Source organism: Choloepus didactylus, chromosome 9 (assembly GCF_015220235.1).
Source record: "Choloepus didactylus isolate mChoDid1 chromosome 9, mChoDid1.pri, whole genome shotgun sequence".
In the NCBI taxonomy this organism is placed as follows: domain Eukaryota; kingdom Metazoa; phylum Chordata; class Mammalia; order Pilosa; family Megalonychidae; genus Choloepus; species Choloepus didactylus.
Genome location: NC_051315.1, coordinates 49,433,900 through 49,458,252, shown reverse-complemented (window position 1 = coordinate 49,458,252; position 24,353 = coordinate 49,433,900). Strand labels below are relative to the sequence as shown.

The window sequence follows — 24,353 nt, the reverse complement described above, 5'->3', positions numbered from 1 at the left end:
ATGCCAGACAAGTCCTACAACCCAGAGTCAAGAGCCTCTTTAAGAACAACAATCAGATACAGCCCTCTTCCCTTACTGTTGACACCCCCTTTCAATATGAACAAGTTAGGATGGTCATTGCCTAGACACCCCTGTAGATCGAGAAAGTGATTAAATGAGAGGAGGAAGGGGTAGCAACAGACAAGAAGGATTTAACAAAGGATTATGAATATTGAAACCTTGTATAATATACATATGTATATATTTAGATGCTAGGGTATGAGAATAGCTAGAAGGAAATAACTAAAATGGTGATCCTGTAACCTATGACATTCTTTGAAATATGCTCTATAGCTATTCATTGACTTGTGCTTTGAAAGTTTTCACCTTTCTGTATATACTCTATATTTCACAATAAGGAAAGAACTGAAACTGTGGAACTGTAACCCTTAACATTCTTTGAAATTACCTATATGACTGCTTGTTGGGCTGTACTTTGAAAGTTAACACCTTTCTGTATATATGTTATATTTTACAATAATGGAAATTACTGAAATTCTGGAACTGTAACCAATAAGGTTCTTTAAAATTTGCTAACTACTTGTTAAATCTTACTTTGAAAGTTATCACTGTTATGTACATATGTTAAAGTTCACAATAAAAATATGCATTAAAAATCAGTTCCTTTCAGGAAATAAGTTTTGATTGCCCCCACTAAGAATTGATTTTTCTTTCTCTGTACTCTTCATACTTATTATCCATATCAGGGATGCCAATTTCAGATAATGGGCACATTAAGAAAGATTCTGAGGCTAAATATGGGCTCAAAGAGAACAAGTGCCATGACTGATCACTGAAACCTGCCAAGGACTCATAAGGGGAGATAGTGGGCAATTTGTCAACCCAGATCAATACATTCATTTGACACTTAGCAATACTGCTTCAGATTGTACTTACCTGTTTATTTATACAGAGAATCCTCCCCTTCTACCATGGTTCCTCCTGTGTACTGAATATAAAAGTGGCTTATCTTAAAGTGGATTGTATTTTTCCATAGGAGCAATACTTTTAACCATAGTGCATTTCCATCCAAAGTCTCAACATCAAATATATTTTTTGAAATGGTATACAAACAATATCTCACAAAAGAAAAAAGAGCTTGAAAGGTTAGAATTCTGTTCTGCTCTGGAATTTAAAAGTGAAAAGAACCATCTAAGTCCTTGCCATGTAATTGTGGTTGGCAGATCAGTAATACCAGCATCTCCTAGAAGCTTGTTAGAAGAGCAGAATCTCAGGCCCCACCCCTGGCCTTCTGAATCAGAATCTGCATTTTAACAAGATCCCTAGGTGATTCTTATGTACATTTGTTTGCTTTATGGGGAAAACCAGGACCCAGAGGGCTAGCAGATGAAGTTTATGATGACCTCAAAACGAGAGCGATCTTAGGACAAGGTTGGAGAGGAGTCCCATCAGCCAGGACACAGGGCCAGGCCAAGTCATCAGGAGGATTGAAAGGAATAGATGCATCACAGGGAATGCAGCCAGGTGGTGCCGAGAAAGTCACTGCAAACTCAGAGGGCCTCTTCCTGGGAAGTGTTGTGGCTAGAGTTGGGATCAGGGATTAGTCAGTGGGGAGCAGGGCTCTGGAATCAATGTCAGGGGATTCCAAACCCCGGTGAGTCAAGAGGAGTCAGGATATCATTCTGAAATTGGAGGGACAAAGGTGGGAGGCAAAGAATAATCAGAATAGCAGAATAGAATAATTAGTCATAAGCAAGGACTGTGGCTTGATGTCAGACAAAGAGGCAACAGAGTTTGCAAGTACTACATTTTGAAGCATCTCTCTTTGTCCCTTAGATAGCCAAGGGCCACATAGCATGTGTTTAAAGCCAACAGAATTTAATTTAATCCCTCCCTTTAAAGATGAGAAAATAGAAGTCCAGAGAGATGAAATGATTTATCCAAGGTCACCTGGTTAGTTAGCAGCAGAGCAGGAACTGAATTTGGATTTCTTGATGCCTAGACCACAGTTCTTCCTTGTAACGTTTCTGTAAAATGGGCATAAACAAGTGCTCATATTGATAGTCCAAGGGACCTCAGTATTATAAAGAATGTATACAGTATTTTAAAAACACACAAATATTGTATTGGGTACATAAGTATATATATTTTTTTAATTTTATTTTGAGATAAATTCAAACTTACAGGAACAGTTGCAAAAACAATACAAACCCCATACACAGAACTCCAGCATACCCCGACCCCCCTCCCTTGATACCCCAATCCACCAACTTTAACTTCCTGTCACACCACCATTTCTTTCTTTCCCTCCCTCCCTCCCTATCTATCATCTATTGCTCTGTCTTCTGAACATATGAGAGCAAGCTGCACACATCCTTGAACAAACAGTATGTCACATATACATTTTCCATGAACAAGAACATTCTTTTATGCAATCACATTAAGTGCAGCTAAGAAGTTCAAGAAATTCAACATTGATACAAAGCTTACATTCTATATTTCTTTTTTTTTCTTATGTTCCAACCGTGTACCTTTGGGCCTCCTCTCCTCCATCCTCAGATCCCATCCAGGATCATCCTTGGCATTTAATTGTCATTATCTATTTAGACTTTTTTTTTTTTTAATTGTGGAAACATATACAGCCTAAATTTTCCCATTCTAACCCCTCCCTAGCATTCTATTAGTGGGATTAATCACATTTAGAATGTTGCAATGCCATCACCTTCCCATCATCCATTACTAGAAACTTTCCTTCATCCCAAACAGAAAACTTACACTCATTTCTTAACTCCCCATTGCCCTTTCCCCCACTTTCGTAACCCATACTCTACTTTTCATCTCTATGGTCATATTCTCTGATACTTTCTTTGTGTTTACCGTGGGGCTTAAATTGAACCTCTTAAATCTATAACAATCTTGTTTTTCTTTGATACCAACTTAACTTCAATAGGACACATAAACTATGTCCCTATACTCCTCCATTCCCCCACTTTTATGTAGTTCTTGTCAAAAATTACATATTTTACATTGAGTCCGAAACCATTGATTTATCATTACAGTTTATGTATTTTAGATCCTGTAGGAAGTAAATAGTGGAGTTACAAGTCAAAAATACAGTAGTATTGGTATTTATATTTACCATGTGATCTTTACTGAAATCTTTATTTCTTCTGGTTTCAGGCAATTGTTTAGTGTCCCTTCCTTTCAGCCTGCACAATTTCCTTTAGCATTTCTTATAGGTCTGATCTACTGGTGATGAAGTCCCTCAGCTTTTGATTATCTGGGAATGTTTTCATCTCCCCCTCATTTTTACCGTCCAGTTGTTTGAGAATTTTCTTTGTCTCTGATGGTTATTGACTTCTATTTGTATTCCATTGTGGTCAGAGAATGTGCTTTGAAAAAATTCAATTTTTTAAAAAATTTATTGAGGCTTGTTTTATGTCTCAGCATAAGGTCTATTCCGGAGAAAGACCTGTGATCACTAGAGAAGAATGTGTGTCCTGGTGATTTGGGATGTAATGTTCTATATATGTCTGTTAAATTTTTCTATATCTCTCTCTCCTTTCTTTGCTTCTCTGTCGGTAGGGCTCCCTTTAGCATCTGAAGTAGGGCAGGTCTTTTATTAGCAAAATCTCTTAGCATTTGTTTGTCTGTGAAAAATTTAAGCTCTCCCTCAAATTTGAAGGACACTTTTGCGGGATGAAGTATTCTTGGTTGGAAATTTTTCTCTCTTAGGATTTTAAATATGTCATGCCACTGCCTTCTCGCCTCCATGGTGGCCGCTAAGTAGTCACTACTTAGTCTATGTTGTTTCCTTTGTATGTGGTGAATTGCTTTTTTCTTGCTGCTTTCAGAACTTGCTCCTTCTCTTCAGTATTTGACAGTCTGATCAGAACATGTCTTGGAGTGGGTTTATTTGGATTTATTCTATTTGGAGTTTGCTGGGCATTTATGCTTTGTGTATTTATATTGTGTAGAAGGTTTGGGAAAAAATTCCCCAACGATTTCTTTGAATACTCTTTCTAGACCTTTACCCTTCTCTTCCCCTTCTGGGACACCAATGAGTCTTAAATTTGGATGTTTTATTTTATCTATCAAATCCCTGAGATCCATTTCAAGTTTTTTTTATTTTTTTCTCCATTCTTTCTTTTGTTCTTTCATTTTCCATTCTGTGGTCCTCGAGGACACTGAGTCATTGTTCAGCTTCCTCTAGTCTTGTACTATGAGTATCCAGAATCTTTTTAATTTGGTCAACAGTTTCTTTTATTTCCATAAGATCATCTATTTTTTTATTTACTCTTGCAAGTTCTTCTTTATGCTCTTCTAGGGTCTTCTTCATGTCCTTTATATCTTGTGCCATGCTCTTCTTCATGTCCTTTATATCCTGTGCCATGCTCTCATTGTTTGTCTTTAGTTCTTTGATTAATTGCTCCAAGTATCATGTCTCCTCTGATCTTTTGATTTGGGTGTTTGGGTTTGGGTTCTCCTTATCGTCTGGTTTTATCATATGCTTTAAAATTTTCTGTTGTTTTGGCCTCTTGGCATTTATTTTACTTGATAGGGTTCTTTCAAGATATGAAAAATACCAGTCTCTAATTTGTCAGATCTACAACTTGGTGGCATACACTTTCTCTAACTAACCAGCAGATGGCATCTGTGAGTCACTTATTCCCTTCAAGTCAGTTCTCCCCAACTTTGTCTTTGTGGTGTGTGGGGGTCTGATTCTTGTGGGGTTCAATTGGTGCACCAAATCTGGGTGTGTTGTTGGTGCTGTCCGCCCTGAATGTGGGGTGTGTGTCTGGGTGGATAGGAAGGCAGAGCAGCTTTAATAATCAAACCTCCCAGGTGTTCCCAGAGATTTAAGGCTGTTGCAAGAGTCTGAGCTTTCATTTCAGTCTTGCCATAGTTTGTCTCTGCTGCTGACCCAAAAGTCCTTGGTATTGGTGTAGGGTCCCTGGGATTTCCAAGCAGGACCCCTTCCCAGCCGTGCTCTTCCAGTACCTCTGCTGAGGGAAGGCTGTGCCACATCACAAGTGTGTGCCAGCCCTCCAGGGAAGCCTTGGGCCGCTGGGCCATGCAGGGGTGTTCCCAGTCTGCTGTAAAGATGGCTGAATTGGGCGTGTTAATTTCCCCATTTTCGCACAGCTCTGCCTTCCCAGCTCTGGGACAATTAGCTGTGGGTGTACATGAGTACATTTTAAGAGTTTAAAAATCACATAGGGAGAATTCACACAAGTATCAGGATACTGGTTACCTCTGGAGAGGGAAGGGAGAGAGGGATTGGGCTTTTTGCTTGGTGGTTCTCAATATAGGCTGTTCATTAGAATCAACTGGGGGAGCTTTTAAAACCCACTGCTTCCTGGGCACCACCCCCAGAGACTCTGATTTACTCTGATTTATCTGAGGTAGCTCTCAGGCATTAATATTTTAAAAATTTTCCCAGCTGATTGTTATATACAGTCTGCAGAGTAAATTGTGACATTTTATTTCTTTAAAACAAAGATCTTTCAAGTGAGACCTGAAAGGAAAAAAATAACAAGTATTTACAATCTATATAAAAGCAGCTCAACTCTGGCATACCTACACTCTGTATAGATTAATAGGAGTGCTGTAGTAAACATTTAATTAGAAATACCTTTTTATTGTGTTAGAATTTCGAAGGATGAGGGGGCGCATGAATTTGAGATATACATATTTTTAAACTATAACTAAAGTATTGTGTTTTCATTTTATTTAAATTTCCTGTAGCAACTAGATATTCAGGAGTATAAATTGAGATTAGGAATCAGGAGGCCAGGTCTGCTCTGCGACCTCCTGCTAGTGATTAACCGTTGTTGAAACTGATGAATGCGTGGGTGAAGGTGAAGAGTGGGTGTTAATTAGACTGCTTTGAAGTGGAGCAGCTCCACAAAAGGCTAATCTTGGAAACCCAGAGATTCTTTTTATTAGTTTAACACCTAGTTTGCAGATTCCTATTAAGGAAAGGAGCAATAAACTAACTTTTACTGGGTGCCTGACTAGGCTTTTTCATTTTCTTTTCACAACCACTCTGTGAATTAGGTATTTTTCAGAAGATAAAGCAGGCTCAGAGAGACTAAGTCACTTGGACATGGATAGTAACTGGCAGATCTAGGATTTGAACCCAGACATGTCTGTTTCCAGGGCCTCTGATCTTTGTATGGCACACCTGCTGTGTTCCCCAGAATCAGAGGGGCCTTGGATCATGTTTCTTTATATCCATAAAAATATGCCCTACCCATAACAGATGGCTGAAGATATTTCTTTAAGAAATGAACAAATGAGCTGCATGTGAAACATCTTTTAGGTACTTGTCTACATGGCTATGTCCTATATCATGGCAGTGTGCTGTGGTCTCTGTCTCTCCTTGCTGTTTATCCTCTCTCATCATTCTCTTTCAGGTAATCCTTCAACTATTCCTATCCTGCGATATGTGCCTTCTCTCTCCTTGGAGCTGAAGAGCCAAATGCCGGCCCAACTCTCAGACCCTCTGTGAATCCTGTAGCTACTGATCCTGGCCTGCCTGTCTGGAAGTTTAAGTGGAAGGCCAGATTGGCTTGTCCTGGAGATACCCAAGGGAATTCAGTGACCTGCACGGCGTCAAGCCTTGAATTGAATTAGACCAGGTGCGACTGGAATCGATCTAGAATTGTGGGCTCAAACACTGTAATTCAGAGATTAGTTCAGGCTGAACACTTAAGAGTTAACATCATGGTTCCCTGAGACCCTGCATATTTCTGAATTATTGATGGGATAAAACAGACTGTTCTCAAAGGTTAATTTTGGGGCTGCCTTTTCTCTTTAATTTGGTGGACTCAAATCACTAAGACTGAGTACAGGGGGACTCTTTGTTTTTTTTTCTTTTTAAATACTATTTCCTAATGGGCATTCTCCCTTATTAAACAGCTAATATTATATGGTATACAAATCATATATTTAAAACATGGAAAAATGACCAATATTTTGATTAGGAGACAAACATTAAAAATATCTAACATAACTAAAAAGATCTCGACTTTACTTACAAATTACTTAATTCCAAAAGGAATTAGTATTTAAGAAAATATTTAGCTGATGGAAAAATAAATCTAACAAAATCAGTATGTAATAACATACTCGTTTACAAAGCCAACATATATCTTAGTTTCAATTCGTTCATGTCCTAAATAAGGTTTATATTAAATGAAAATGTTAAATGTCTATCAATGTGTAAAGAAATGAATTCAATTGTTCAAGTATTTGGTACAACTTGAAATTCTTCAAATCAATTTCAAGAATTGTGAATTGACTCCTAAAAAAATTTATCAGCTACTACCTAATGTTATTAACAATGAGAAGTATTATCACTGGATATAATATGTCATTTGTTTCTGCTGTTGTTTTTTTACCACTACAGTACAATATAAAACTTCAAATCCAATATTTTATGGCTCTGTTTTAAGTCTAATTAGTATCTTTAAAAAAATAATGTTTCAAATATAAAGTCGGTGGTTTAAGGCTTGGTAAATAGTAACCAAACAAATGTCTCATAAAAGATTTCTGCTCATAAAGAGAACACAATAGTCAAAAGATTTTTCTTTTCTTTCTTTTGTGAGCTTGATTCCTGTTACTCTGTACTGTCCAATTTTTTTTCCAGTGAGAAAACCCCAAAGAGAAATAAAAGCATGCTGAAGGGCCCCCAAGCCTTATTAGGGTTTGTTTGTTTTTTTAAGCCAAAAACTGTTGAAAATAGGTCTTTAGTTCTGGCAGCAGATTAGAACAAATGCTCAAATATTCACATTTTCTTTAAAAAATTTCAACTGGCGAGCTTCCACACTGCTAGTCACATACATTTCATCCATGTGCTCCCTCAAATGCACCTCTCTCTCTCTAATTCATCTTCTTCTTCCAAAAGAAATCCTGAACACCCAGGCCCCAGATTAGATCAGCTCTCCAGGCTTCAACTAGTCTCCTGATCTTTTGAGAACATGGCACGAAAGCTGAAGGCAGCTCTTGAAAATGGAGCTCCACTGCTTCTTCTGCAACTTTCCCATCAAGTATCAGCCTATCCTGATATTTCCAATGAAGTGTGAACTCTGCCACCGAATTTGGTACTGGGAGATCTTCACAGCTCTCTTTAGAGTTCAGTCTTAGGGTCTGAGTCATCAATTGTAACAAGTCACTCATTTCATTTGTGTGACCTTCCTTTTCTCTGGAATCCCCATCTGACTCATCAGTTGAACTTACAGAAGAATTTCCTCATTCTTGGACAATGGATCGGTTACTTTCCTGAGCAGCACTGCAGTCAGAAGAGAACCGTCAGGCAGAGATAGTTTGTCCTTCTCTGGCCCTGCTGCACTCAGAGATTCTCTCCACTGAAGGGCCTAGAGGAAACATTTCTTCCTGTGACTGCCTTACTTTCTCTTGCTAATGGTTGATCTTTTGATGATGAGACCTCACCGCTCCTTGAATTCCTCACAGACCTGGTGACTGCTCTGCTTTCGTTTTCAGCATCCTTTTGTACTGACGTGAAATCTGCTTTTCCAACAGCAGGAAGAGAAGGCAAAAGTCAAGGAAGAACCTCTTGGAATGGTCTCTTTCCCCACTGTGCTCCATCTGTTCTCTAAACTTGTGCTATCACTGTCAAGGTGGAAGTGTTCAGACCCAGAGCTGTATGGCCATAAGCCTGAGTGGATTCTGTTCTGTTTTTCTATAATACATTCACCAGCAACTTGATGCTGGCCTTTTGGCTCTTCATCTTTGTTCAGGAGCTGCAGAGACTTCCTTGGGTCATTCCCTTCCCTGGTGGTGTAAAAGCTCCATGTGGGAATCAGATTTTTAGGTTGAGCACTGGACTTAGCATTATCTTGCAGCCTCTCCTCCTTGAGAATTTCTCCTTTTACCTTACAGCTCATTTGAAGGATCTAAGTGTCTTGATTCATTCTGCTGAGTCCCTCCTTTCTGCAGGTACAATATCCATATTTGCCCTGCTGATGATGGCTAGTGAATCTAGTGACTCTACAATATTGCTCACAGCTGGTTTGCAGGGGTGGCCTTTCAGACTAGCAGATGTCTGCACGGGGCCAATGACCATGGGTTTCTCCTGGGACAAACATTTGTCTTGACCCATCATATATAAATAAATTCTCTCCCTAACTTGGAACCCTAACAACAAAAAGGAAGCAAATATGTCTGATTTTGATAGTCAATCAGTGGCTTTTGTACCACAGAGCAAAACTTATTATGAATTCTAAGTTTGGTCCATGATCTGTGGGATTTCAGAGAGGGAAAATGCAGGTGTTTTCTGGATGGTGAATCTTTGCGCTATCTTTTGAGAGATGGCAAGTGCCTTGCAGAGATGCCATTACTTGAGGTCATTAGGAGAGGTAGGAGGAGGGTGTGAGAATGTGATTTCTAGTTTGAGAAGTGAGTTAAGTAGTCTTGGTGATAAGTGGCTGAATATTAGTGGGAAGATAATGGGAAATGAAAAGAACTTAATATGTTAAAGTGAAATCTAGGACCCATCAGAAATCAAGGTAAATGGATTTCATCACCTCACCTGTTCTCTTGTCTCATAATAATTGTGCAATATAATGTTGTTAATCTACTTAGAATTGTCAGGCAGAGACTGAGATTTGCATTCCCAGTCTCTGTTTCTGGCTATCCCTTTAGTTTAAATTATAGGAAAAATACAACATTCAATATATATGTTTTTAAACGAGTGCGTGTGTGTGTGTGTGTGTGCGTGCGCGCGCACATGATCTTACAATTCTGGCCTTTTCTCTTTCATTTTTTTCCAAATGTATGTATCCAGTTGCAATCATATATTATACATGCAATTTTGTGCTCTTCATTTTTGTTTATTTTCTCAGGCATATTATACATTGCTTAATAGTTCTCATAATGTTCATTTACAACAACTGCAAAATATTCCATTAAGTGAAAGCACTACAATTTAGTTAACTATTTTCCTATTGCTAGCTGTTTAATTCTTTTAGACTCTTTGCCTTTTAATAAAGGAAATCAGACTATTTTTATGTATTGTTAAGATGCACTTGGTTTTTATAAATCATCCTATTGAATTAAAATTTTTTTCTTTTGCCTTTTTTTCCTTCTTGATGAATGGCCTATGCTTGTGTCTTAAATTATACAATTTAGGAAATAAGCATAAATATTGACGTTCCATAGGTGATTATTTTAAAAGAGTGGTTCTCAAACTTTAGTGCCTACAGAATTACCTGTGGTGCTTGTTAAACTGCATATTTCTGGGCTCTATCTGCAGATATTCTGATTAAATAGATCGGCGGTGTGGGCCTCCATTCTCATTTAAGTGGTTACAGAACACATGTAAATAAAGACTGTCTTCAGGAACATTTAGGACATCTTTTAGCACAATTGCTAGTAGAATTAACCAGAGAGCTCTGGAAGCTCTTTACTTGAATTTAGGTAAACTTTTTAAGGCAGCCTGTGAGTCTAGTGATTCATGCATCTATATGAACTGAATCCATCTCTCTTATTCTGCCCTTATGCCAAAGTTCACTATGCAGCAGAGAGGAAGTTAAGACTTGGAGAATTAAGAGTCCATTAGAATTGAGAAGAAACACCAAGCCAGAAAACAGAAAACGTGTGAGGCCTGCCAGCTCTGTGTGCATGAGATGATGGGCTGGGGAAGATGTTTAAATGAGGACTCAGAGATAATGAATCTGTTCTCTTTTCCAGTTACAAGGTTCTCTCCAGCTACAAGGTGATATGATAAAGAGACAGCGACCCTCTTTGATTTCTATAGAAATGAGTATCACAAATTCCCCCCAAACAGCACTTCAATAAGGACAGAGTGTTTAAACACATCTAACCAGCTTTATAGTTTGATGGAACTAATGGCTTAAAATCATGTTCCGCACTTACAAAAAAAAAAAAAAAAAAAAAAAAAATCAGAATTTTTACCTTATCAGAATAAAATATCTGTATGTTTATCACACTTCCCCCAAAGGCATCAAAGAATAAAAATGCGATTAGAACTTGGTATTTTTTTTATATGATATTCTCCTATTTTGGTGTCCATTATGAAACTCAAAGCATTTGTCAGACTGTTCTTTTCCCTTTATTTCTCAAAATAAGCAGTGAGTGGGCAGATATTTCTATTTTATAATCACAGAAAGAGAAGCATTAAAAAGTTGAATTCTTTGCTTGTAGTCCCAAATCAGCTAATTGATCTCTTTCACCAGATTCTGATGTTTGGGGTCATGTTGCTTTAGCCTTTATAAGTGCTACAGCAGGCCGGGCCCTTCTGGGGGACAGTATTGCATGGTGTCTCAAGTTTCTGCACATCTTGGGAGCAGAGTCACCAACTACACTTTGTACTGTACTATCTTTTCAAGGAGATTTGGATAGCAAAAAACCTGTGAATATGTAGTGTCTCCCTCCAGAGAAAAGGGCAGGTGTGCTTACTGTGCAGTATAAAAGATTTGTGTTTCCTGTGTTCAGGATTCATCTCCTGAAATGCAGTCCACTCCATGTGCAGGCATCCATCTGGGCCTGTCTGCATTGCCTCTGTGGGATTTGAGGACAAGGGGATGTGACACAAATATGTTACTTATGCTGCTTGCTGTGCTATGGTAATAAAGTCCTTTGTCTCCAATCCAAGAGTCTCATGTCTTCATCTGGTATCCATGAAACTTCAGCAGGCTCTTTGTTAGCTAATCATTAGAGTAAAATCTCAGAACCTTCACAGCTTTTGACAAGTTCAAATCATTGTTCAATTAAAGGTTGTAGAATAGACTTAAGACCCAAATAATAGGCTGTAGGTCTTTTGCTCATGATTTCACGGCAGTTGTAGAAGTCAGCCCTGCCCTGTACAGTGCAACCAGAGAAGAGATAAGAGCAGCCATTCACATTCCCAGAGCCCCAAAGATACCGGAGTTGAATGAACTTGAATTTGGAATCACAAATGTGGGTGAATAAGAAAAGTTGTATTTATTTATTTTCTATAAATCCCTGAGCCAGTAGAAACTCTGATATTTGTCCTTATTGTACTCATTCTGTTCCTTTCAGGGTTTCAAATTGTACCCGGAAAATGGGGGCAGACCCTGCTGCTTCTGTGATAAACTTAACCATGGTCATCTCTGCTGAGGCTCTATCTAGGGAGGGAGGTGAAAGCCCCAGGCTGCTTACTCTCTTTTCAGATGAGGGGAAACATTCTCTATCAGGCCAACTTGTCTCCCATCATCTCCATAGCATAGTACCTTCAAAGAGCTTACAATCTTTAGATAATAAAGCTGGAAAGAAAATCTATCTTGGAGCCAAGGAGTCCAAAGGGCTTGGCTCCTTTTCTGCAAGGGGGCTGGAGAGGAAAAAATAATTTGAGAATAAAGCCCAATTTAATATCTCAGTAAAGATCCTGCCATACTGTGTTTTATATTTTTTCCTTCTTTAAATTCTCCTTGGATTCTTTTCCCTGATTAAAACAGTTGACCATTTTAGAGTGTTGAGTGGACTGTTTTAGGGATTCAGGGCAGCAGTCTGGGGGGAGAAGTGGAGTTTAAGGAAAGAGGTGGCATGTGCAGAGAGTGAGCAAAATGATTAGGAAACCCATAGGCTGGTCCCTTAGGATCTGGCACTCTCTATTCTTTTCAAATAATAACCCTTCCTCCCTATAACAGACTCTCAAGGTAAAACCAACCAGCAAAATGCCTGCTTAGCCAAGGCTTTCACATTTGAAGACTATGTAAATGACAATAAAACACTGGCAGTATGTGCAGATTCTCTTGCATACTAGATTCAGAAAGGAAAATATGGTCTGTCTTGACTCTCACTGCTGTCAAGTGTTTAAATTGTCCTTCCAGCATATATTTAAAACACATTGTCATTGCAATGTTACCAAACAGTGAGCAAGTCAATGTATCTGAGACCACACAATGATTGACATTTTGTAAGTCAAACAGAGAGACATGGAACCTCATATTGCGACTGCTGTTTCCAGCTCTGAGGACTGCTGATACAGTTTCTGACAGTGTGGAGAGATGTGTAATGTTAGTTCACAACCACAAGCTGTAAAGTCAGAAGGTAGCCTCAACTCCTTGGTTGCTTGGCACACGTTGTGTTGCTTCCTTGAGTGGGAAAGAACTGAGGCAAAGGACAGTGATGTCACCAACACATTTTTGAGCAACTGTTCTTTTTTGTGCGTGTTGGGGACTTTCTTCTTTTGTTATTATCTGCCTTTCACTTTATTTGGGTTTGGAAAAGATGAGCGTATCTAGGTTACATGTTTAGGTAGTATCGCTTGTAGGATTGCAGAGTGAGCCAAGGGGAAACACAGGCTTTCTGGATCACTTGGTCATCCATGGATGAGTGAGGTGCTTGCCCCATTTGGGTCATTAACCAGGTTTCTCACAAGTCACCAGAATTCAACTAATATTCAACTTTAAAAAATGGAATTTTCACTTGAAACAAAAGAACAGACTAAACTTTTCAATTAGAATGAAGTTCTGTCCACGTAGTTGCTCCCACCTCAACAGAATTATGGCGAAACTTTTTTTTTCACCCCTAGATTGTGAGCCTGTGGAAGGCAGAAACTGTATTTTTTATCCTTGAATTCTGAATGTATAGTTCAGTCACAGGCACAAAATAAATTTTAATAAATTTAATAACTTTTTGTCAAATGAGGGAATGCCAACAATTGAATAACAATGCAAGTAGAAAAAGAGGCTTCAGTTTCCCTGGGTCTTGTTTTCAGAGATTATTCTTTCTACTGCCATTTTTTTTCCCCAGCTCTAATGACTACATCTCATTTTATTACATCTTTTTTTTTTTTTTTTTCTATTAAGCTTACCATGGTTCACAAACCCTGAGAAAATAGCAAGGTTATCCAGCAAAGAGTGTTTCTTGACCTGCATTCCCTTAATAAGCATTCCTGGCAATGTTTTTGACTTCCCCAAAGAGTTGTTACTTAGATTTTTGTATTATTTCGGTGGAGAAAGAAGAGAACAACATGATCAATGAAATTAAGGCTTTTGCATAATTAGGGAAAAAACACCCTTTGCCTGGCACAACTTCAATCTTCTTTTTCACCAGCTGCTAAGTCATTTTCATATCCCTAGCTGCTTCCTCCAAGTGCAAACACACCTGTTCTCCCAGCTCAGTACCCATTTTATGCTGGCTCCTTGTGAGCAGGAGATGTGAGTGTATTTTGACTTGCATCAGAAAGCTGAATAACCGTATCTTTATTCTGAGATGACAATAGTCCTCTTTGGCAGAGCTGGGCAGCTAAGTAGTGGTCAGCCTCAGAATTTTTCTCCTGAGATACTGAACAGGACAGTTTACTTAGCAAACCATTTGTAGGTGTAACTACAAGTTTGAATTCCTTTCATGGGTCAACTTGTTGCTGTCTCAATCTGTGAAACCCCTTTGGCCGGGTTGTACTTTGTAAAGGGATCAGAGTCTGTTATCTGGTGGCCAGTCCAGAAATAATTAACCTTGTGCTTCCATGTCTGCTGCAGATAAAGCAACCAACATTGGGTGACTGGCAGCCAGCATGGCATCTCTTGCTCTGGCACTCAAGGAAGGGGACTTGATCTAGTGCATAAAGGTTGCAGTTTATGTGTAAATGGGAGCAGTGCAAAAGACAATGTCAGAGTATGAGATTAAGGGGAGGCCAAAGGTATGGAGGATTAAGTGTGTTGATTGGCAGTAATATTAGGGAAAACTAGGAGCTATTCCCAACTTCCGTCTCTGCTATTCCTATTATACTTCCATCAGGTATGGATGAATTATTTGGAATTCAGGTATCTTAGCCTCAGCTTCCTTAACCCTTCTACCACTGAACATTCAGAAGTGACTGACTCATTTTTTTATTGGGAGTTGCTTCTAGGTCCCCAACTCCATATTATTTATAATAATTCCTAAAATAATGGTGTCATTCTGAGGATTTCTTTCCATTGTTCCACTTTGCATTCCTCCCATCTGGTTAGTACACCATTCATCTTAATTAGTAAAATACCATCCTGTCTGGTTCTCCCTTGCCAGCAAATCATTCAGTTCCCAAATCACTTCTTCACCTCCTTCATATTGTTTAGCATTTTGCAACAGAAAAACTGCAACATAGCACATTCTTTCCCTACCAGGGAAAAGCGAAATCCTCTACAGCAATGCTAATTAAGCAGAGTTTAACATTAGCTTTAATTTAAAGCAGCCCTCCTGAGACTTCCTAGCATGTACCCAGGGTGTCATAAAATATGAAACCACACTCCCTCTCAATTAGCATCCATTTATTTGGGAACAACAAAAAGCAGCAATAAACAGGCACAACCTGTTCCTCTCTGGGATTCTGCCCCGCAGCAGCCTGCTCATTGGATACTTGCTTCACAGGCAGCAGCCTCTAGGTGACTGGTTTAAACCAAATTGGGGCAATTAAAAATGTCTTGCTAGGCATTTCCCTCCCATGTCTTAGGTGTGTTTTTCAGTTTAAAGCTGCATCATGGCAATGAATTAGCTGTTGAAATACTTGCCTTAAAGTGAAGACTAAATCACACAAATTGGAATTGGTCAGAGGTTATTTTGAGCAGAAAGCAAGCTGGCCATTTGTCTGCTGGAGGTGAGACTGTAATTGTGTTAATTCTAAGAATAAGGCTGTTTTTTTTAAGCCTTCCTGTGCCTGCTGCTGTTCCTTCACCTGCCAGTTCTAGCACTTCCCCCTCTTCTACCATCTCTTTCAGCAGCCGGTGCCCATATTATGGAGCCTTCTTGATCTCCCTCCTTTGTTGAACTATAAATGACTGGTATTTCTCTGTTTAGTAGTCAATGCTACTCTACTGGTTTATTCTAAAGTGCTCATGTTAGACTTCCCAGATAAGCATTTTTAGTACAGGTGGGGTGTTTAAATTTTTTCTTTCAATTTTTATTGCACAAGTGTCAAGCATCAAGAAAGAACATTTTAAAAGAAAGAAAAGTAACTCACAATCCATCCACTCATCTGCATCAAATTCCTAGTTCTCAAAATTGGAAACTGCTTAATCCTCCTGTGTGATTTGTTTCTGCTGGTAAGACCGCAGCACATTTACAAATACACAAAAGTCATATATTTTAAATTGACTGGATAAGGTGACCTTGGCAAAATCAGCCCAAACACAGAAGCCTTCTGTTTCTTTCCTGTTATGTAAATCAGAGCCAGAATTTTAATAAATAATAAATAAGAAGGTGGGAAGAAGAAAAAAATCCATGGGAAGTATCAGTAATATCCAATGTTTTCTAGGCCCCATCTGTTGCAGAGTCCATGCATAGGTCCCTAATAATAGTACATGGGATTTAAATAGCACCTTTTAACAAAGAGCTTTGCCATCACAAAGCTTATCTATCTTTACAACATCCTTTTAAGGTAAATGCTTGGGACAGGTATTATTATCCAGGGTTTTAAAAATAGAAGTGCCATGACACACAGAGTTTAGTGGTTGGAGCAAGGCCCCACCATTAGCCAGGGACAAATGTAGGACCTGTACCAGGTGCTATAGCTATGGTATACGTTTGCAGCAGCCACACTGTTTAGACCTATGCAGATCTGGATGTAAATTAATGACCTGAACAGCACAGACTTTAAGCTTCTTGTGTAGAGATCAGATACTCTGCTTAGGAGAATGCCAGTTGCATACATAGTAATGCATAACAAATGTTCTTTGTCTGGGTGAAAACACTTAAAGGTCTTTACAAAGTACAAATTCATCCTTTGGATGTTATTAATCTATGTTTATCACAGCCTGGGTTCACTTCTGTCCTTTCTATATATAGGTGTGGAATTTCTTAATATGCTGCTCAAGTCTGAGGCTGAGCTACTGTTACTAGAACAAATCTAGGCAAAAAAGCAGCAGTCAATCTGGTGAGGGACAAATATATAACAAAGTTGTGTCAGTCTTCATTTCACTCCAGCAGGTTTCTGCAGAGCTCTGCAATAGGACGTAAGTATTATTATTTGGAGACCCAATAGACTTGGCCTTGGGCAATACCACAGTGTCTCACAAGAAAAACCACAGGGAAGACAGTGGCTTCTTTAGTATTTAAGGTGTGTTTAATATTTCAGAAAAGAAAGGAAGTATTGTGTGTTTGTTTATGTTCTTTAGGCTTCCCAGTTTTCTCAGTTGTATGGGTCTGGAAGCAAGTAATTAATAGATTTAGCCAGTTCATACAGCCAATCAACAAATATTATTTAAGCCCCTACCATGTGTCAGAACTTTATCTTGGTGCCGGGGACACAGCATTTAAATAAGACATCCAGGGTGCCTAGGGGGTTGCAAGGAACTGATATTTGAGTGTGAGAGAGAAACAATGAACAAGAAGTGGGGGATGGGTGTGTGCTATGGAAAATAAAAACACAGAAAACCAAACAAAGAAATAAGACAATTAAAGATGTTGTAAAATGCCGTGAAGGAAATAAACAGGGTAAGGAGAAAGAGGATAACTCGGGGAGGCCTCTTTATACAGGGTAGTAAGGGAAGACTTTTCTGAGGCCTAAAGGCACTGTTAAAATGATATCTATGCTATTTATATGTCCCTTACTCCATAGCAGGTCCAAAATGCTATAAAAATACAGCAATATTTCATTACTGATTCCTTTTGAATTATGCTTACTGCACAACACACTCCTTGGTTCTCATAGAACAGTGGTTCTCAAACTTTCTTTTCTCAGGTTCCCTTTACATTCTTAACAACTACTGAGGACCCCAAGGAGCTTTGGTTTATGTGGGTTATATTGATATTTACCACACTAGAAATTAGAGAAATTTAAACATATTTATTAATTCATTTAAAAATAATTTGTGATGGGCTTGTTATTTTTAACTAAATAACATAATATATTTTATATTGTAGGTTGCTATATAAATATAAATAATTTTTTAAACAAAAAAATTAAGAAGAGTGACATCGTTTTACATTTTCACAAATCTCTTTAATGTCTGGCTTAATAGATGACAGCTGGATTTGCTTGTCTGTTCCTGCATTCAATCTGTTGTGAAATATTTTGAAGTGTATATTTAAAAAAATTCTGGTCTTAGACAGCTATGTAGTTGGAAAAGAGAGGACCTTGTGTACCCTCTGAGGACCCCCTGTCCTAAAGTAGCTGTAACTCAGCAAATCTATACTGCAATTCCAAATAAGTAGAAAACAGTCATGGCAAGCTAGATATCTGGTGATCTTAATCATTTTCACATTTATTGCTTTCAAGTAGTTTACATCCTTCATTACTATGAACATGAATCAGGTTAAAGTCAGATAGCAATAAAACTCAAATCTGATTTCCAGCAGCTTTTTCCTTCTTGAGCAATTGACAAAGTGACTTTAAGTCTCTGAATGCAGAAAATGTGGGAGCAGGTGGTAGAAATTTAGACACTACAACTCATATTTTCACTTTATTTTCTATAGCTGATTTCATTGCGCTCTGAAGCCCTCATTCCCACTGATGGCAGAACACATTGGCTATGCCTATAATGCATGCCTCCATCCCTGCAGGTTCATAACAGTCTCTTTTGGGAAATTACTCAGTTGATCACAGTCTCTTTCCAGAGGCAGATTTATGGGAAGCCTATGCTTCAGGGATCCTCACTTTCCTGGGACCCTTTCAAGGCCATGGGAGGAGTCCTAGCCATTTTATATTGGTAATTTTGTGTTCTTTTTCCTAAAGAGGACTCCTTGAATTGTACAAGCTTCAGGTCCCCGGAAACCTGGATTTGCCCCATGCTTGCCCTTCTCAAGTGTCTTCCCTTCTCCAGCTTCCCAAGATGGCACCTGTATGAGAGGAGATGTTAATTATCCTTTGGGCATTGGGGGTTGGATGCCTGGCCCTCGTGCTGTGTTCTGGCCGTTGCCAAAAGAGCTGCTGATGTGTCCTGGATCTGGATTATCTATGGTATAAATGTTGACTTGGCCCTCACCTCAGCAGATGTAGTCTGGATGTGATCCCTGGCTGTATTAGTTAGGGTTCTCCTTGGAAACAGAATCAATGAGAGATGTCTCTTATTATCAAATTGTAAAAGTGACTCACGCAACTGCGGGAGCGCACGAGTCCAAATTCTGCAGAGCTGTCAACAAGCTGTCAACTCCAAGGAAGACGTCCGACGAACTCCTCAGGAAACGAACTGGCAACTTTGATGAACTCCTCAGGAAACGAACCGACAACTTTGACGAACTCCTCAGGAAATGAACTGATAACTTTGATGAACTCCTCCGGAAACGAACTGGCAACCTCGACGAGCTCCCCAGAAAATGCTTCACCGAGCAGCTGAAGAAGAAGTGAAGGTTCTCTAACCCTCCGGCTTATAAGCCTCCAACGGATCACCCAGACCAAATCCAGCCAATTGCATTCTCTCACTGTGGAAGCACACCCCTTGATGAGTCATCAGTCAGCTGCAGTCAATTGACTGATGATCCGACAAACCAGCCCGTTGGTTTATTAACCAGCCTCAAATATCCTCATAGCAATTGTCAGGCCAGTGCCCGCTTGACCAGACAGCTAAGCCACCTAGCCAAGTTGACACATGAACCCAACCGTCACATTGGCTTATTAGACTGCTGCAGAGTTACTGCACCCATAATCTTGGTGAACCTCTAGTGAGCTTGACAGCCACCCCTGGGGCATGCGGCATCTTTGGGATTGCATTCCAGCCATTGCTGGCCCTGGGTATGGGGGCACTGTCCTAGGTCCATCTGGATGGCACCTTGTTTAGTTACTTCTCCTCTACTGTTCAGGTGCTGTGTTGGACATGGCCTCATGATAGCTGTAGGAAGCAGCTTCTCTGAGTTGCTTACAGCCAGTCCAGGAGAAAGGCTCCTGCTCTGGTCTTTCCACCCCCACTCTCCTCAACCAATCTGGATATACCCCATCTGAAGTTTTACCCTGAGGAGGTAAGGGGAAAGTGAGCTTGTGATCTGATCTCTTGCCCCTCTCTTCTTTTTGCTAACATCTAAACTGCTCCCCCACCTCCACTCACCTCATAGAATAAGTCTTCCCTTTTTGGGTCACGAAATTTCCATACCGAATGTAGTCTTACCTCCCTTGCATCATGGTTCCTTGTAAAACTCTGTGCTCCAGTCCTCCATATCTGGCTCTTGTTCAGCTTATCAAGTAAAGTGTGGCTTTTGCAAATCAAAATAACTTTTTTAGACTATTATTGTCCTCCTATTGACTTAAAAATTCTATTTTAAAACTCAAAATCAAGTGATGAGTGCCTATCTTAAGGTTTATTGTAGAAGGAGATTCTCCCAAAGCAATATACAAATTCACTCAGTAGGCTATCTTAACACACCTGCTCTCCACTGCACCCCAACTTAACTTCCATCTTCCCCCTTCTTGGTTCCAGGTCAAGCCCTGACCATTTTTCAAATGAACTATTACAATTGTCTTCTTCTAATTGCTTTCCCTATCTCTGGTCTTGATTCTTCCAGGCTATGCTGTTTTCCATTGCTGGAGTGCTGCTATTTACAAAACATGATTTTGATAATTCCTCACTGCTTAAAATATTTCGATGGCTCCCTAGCCTACGGTTAGAAACATCATATTCCTTAATGCAGCATATAAAGCTACTTATCATCTTAAGTTTGACTTCTGGTTTGTGTATCCACATACCCTGAATACCTTTATCTCATAGTTCTTAATTACTTCTCTTCTCATAGTAAACATCTTGAGGGCAGACACCCTGTATTACACATCTGTATTTCACATATAGACCCAACATAGGTACTTGATAAATATTTGTTTAATTAAAAGGAAAATAATAACCCTTAATTATCCATTTTATTATTTATAATTTTTTTGAATTATACCTAAAGCTGGAATATATGTATATATAATTAAATAGACTTTTCCTAAAACCATTAAGAAATATTATTATGGGATACATAAAATTTTGAGCAAGTTCTTCCCACTCTAAAAATCAACATTGAAAATTAATAAAATTCAGAGAATAAAAATAAATGAAACTACGTGGTTAATACTCATAAGAGATTTACAATCTGCTAACAATTCCATAGCAGAGTTTTAATAATGTTCTAAATAGTCAAGAATTATGTAGGAAAAGGGAATCATTCCACATCTAATTTCATCCCCATTTATTTTAATAGACTGGGTGCTGCTGTTTTCACTGTTGCTTTCTTCTTGTCTCAGATGAACAATCCTGGGGATTAATCACGTAGGGCATTAAGATCTTCTTGATATTTGTGAGCTCTTGGCCCTAATTTACAAGCCCTTAACTTTGCATGCTGACCTGAAAATGACAGAATCAAGTCACATGGTATGTACCATGTTTTTAAAGTCATTTGTCCCAAGTAGATCTCTCCTGGCCCTCAGTTAAACCCCCATCACGATTTACCATCAGGAAGCATTGTCGTGACTGAAGTTCAGAAAGCCCTTTCAGCTGCACCTCACATGTTCTTTCCCAAAATATTTCTGTGCCTCAAAATTCCACAGCCAGTAGTTACCTGGCAGGGAAATGTGTCTCATCTCTTCTGTGTACCTGTTTAAAGAGCTACACAACCATAAGGTGGTCTCATTATTCTGTTCTGTGTCCTACATCTGTGCCTTTGACAGCTAGCTCCTGACGGGCCTGGGAATTGGTTGCAGATATTTATGTCACCAATAGTACCTTAGGTCTCAGTTTGAAAACTGACATGTTTCTAGCCTGGCAGTCAGGACTGGATGTTTCTCACATTTTCTTTCTTTACTGCCTTTATTCCTGTTCATCCACTTGTTTTCCAGACTCATAGGCTTACATTGATTTTTAATTTTTTTCAGCTTCTTCTGTAATTTAGAAACCTGAAGGTATACAGGACTTGTGTGCTGACCTTGGATTTGGGGAATCTGGGGTCTGTGCAGGCTCTGCTACCAATTCAGGGAATTTGGGTAAGTCATTTGACCGGAGTCCCTGTTTCTTCATCTGTCATATGGATTTATTATCACCTGACAAAAGGATTTCTGTAAATTTCAATGAGATTATTTATGAGCAAGTACTTTGAAAGGTGTAAAGTGTTCTACTTTGACTTAGTATAATATTGTATTTTTCAGCCTGGGGCTATTACATTTCTGTTGGCATTATATGGATTAATCTTTGCTGTATTATAATAACTAGCCATTTTAGCTAATTCAGCCAAACATCTGGTCAAATCCATTGTAATGGTATTTTGACTGAATTGATTAATTGTCCTGTGTAGAGAAAGTCCAAAATAGCCTGGAAATTTAACTTTGCTATTTAATAAAGTTTCCTGTTTGTTTCGTTAACAGCACCTGTATGACTCAATTCAGAGCCAGATGTTGTATTTCATCATTTCATAACGTGTCATTTCTGTGCACTGACTTTCTTTTCATAGTTTTTGAGGCAAATCTATTTCATCCCATCACAAGGATATTGTTGGTGACAGCTGTAACACCTGAATTGGTAGCTTTAGTTTTCACATGGACATAGAGATGGAAAATTTTCTCAGAATCAAACCAGGAGGGAATGAAACATATGGTAGGAAATGGAAGAAGTGAAGACTACTTTCTATAACAAACCCCTCTGAGTTTTGACCAGGCTCTGTGATATACTTGCCAAACCACTCCAGGGCTGAGAGGCAGGAAATGCTTCTTATTTCTAGCCTGAGCACTAAGATTTGCCTGGGGGAAGAACTTTCTAACACTGTTATCCGAAAAGCTGTTGGGGAGGCAGTGAGTGCTTCTTTACTGGGTATAATAAAGAAATAGCTTATAACCCTAGGTGCACATCAGACTCACCTGTGAGGATGTGTGGACCTCCATACTTGGATATTTTCATTTAGTAGGTCAGGGATGGAGCTCCCATATTTATATTTTAAAGAAGTTCTTGTGTTTCTGGTGTACAAAAACCACAGTGTTAGGACAAAAAACTAGGCAGAAATATATGAGAGACTCTAATTACCTAATGGGCAATTGTTCTAGAAGATAGACTTTAAAGTACCTGCCAATTCTGAATTTATTTGAGTGGATGAAGATAAATATTCACTTGCAAGGGTCAAAATCTAAAATGCATACATGGATTAAGAGGTAAGACAAACGTGTGAAGTATCCCTGTAAAATATAACAATAGGTAGTGGTGGGAACTGTGGTAAATTGCAGAGGATATTTTACTGAAAGGCACTCAAGTTAACAAAACACACCTATGGATAGATACGGCCTTTCGGTTGACACTTTTACCTGAGTATAAAGTATAATGGAAGGTGGGGGGGGGGGAGCTCAGGTGAGGGGAGACGGGGATTCTACTCATGCCTGGAATTTTCCTTAGCTTCTCCAGTGTGAAATGCTCAGTACATTTTTTTTTTCTTTTTTGAGGTTTCTGAAACAATGCTAAAGCATTGAAAGTAAGAGGCTTATCTTGCAGTTTGCTTTCACAAAGATGGAGGAGAGAAAAGGATGTGCTTAAAATGGACCCATTTCATTAGCCCATTTCAGCCCTCAGCTTATGTCATCTGATTATATGTCTGAAGCAAATTTAAGTTAGACATGGATAATAAGCAAAGTATGGTGAACTTGACATTCAGTTTATCTTGATTTCTTCTACTCCTGATTCCATTCTTAATCTTATAGAACAGTGGAAAGAAAATGTCAATAGAATAAGAGAAATATGAATGAATAGGAAGTACTTCAAGAAGAGTTGAAGAACTATTTTAAAGTTAGAAGAAGTAATTTGGGGGCATCTGCTGAAAATGCTGCCTAACTGTGATATTCCTTTTCTTCACTTTGGGGCAATGAAATTTTATGAGTCACTAAATACATATTTTGACATCTGGCTTCACTGTTTTTTTTTCATGAATGCTGTAAATTCTCATCATAAGAGTTTCCTTCTTGTCATTCTTTTGATACTACACTTTCAATCATTTTCTGGGCGATTTACAGATGGTGGTACCTAATTGTTTTAGTCTTGTTATGTCTTTGTTTCCTATTAATTCTGCAGGCTAGGATAAGGTATGAGGGCAAGGAATGGAAAAGTTAAATTTTATGTGAGGACAGACTAAGTTTTGGCTATCCTTAACTGCATAATTTTTATCTTTGTGCCTGTTTCATTTGTTAATCTAAATTTTTATATCTAACATCATTTAGACATGATTTCTTACAGACTTGAAAATTCTCTTGCCTTAAAATTTCATTCTGACACCTCTAGTCTTAACTACAGCTACCAATTTTGGAACTCTGATCCATGTGGGATTCTGAGATGTGGTAATTTTGAATTAGTCTGTTAATTTTCTGTGGTAGAGAAATTAATTTTACATCAACATGAGGTAATGATTGCTCTTTTTTATGAGTACATTTTAAAAATACTAAACTGAAAATTTATGATCATCAAAAAGGGTTGCAATTGCTATAACAGATA

At 38.7% G+C, this 24,353-nt stretch overlaps 1 pseudogene; it reads right to left on the bottom strand.

The window, feature by feature from the left end:
• Positions 1 to 7,784: 7,784 nt before the first annotated feature.
• On the bottom strand, positions 7,785 to 9,130 carry LOC119543730 (annotated as a pseudogene).
• Between the last annotated feature and the right edge of the window lie 15,223 nt (positions 9,131 to 24,353).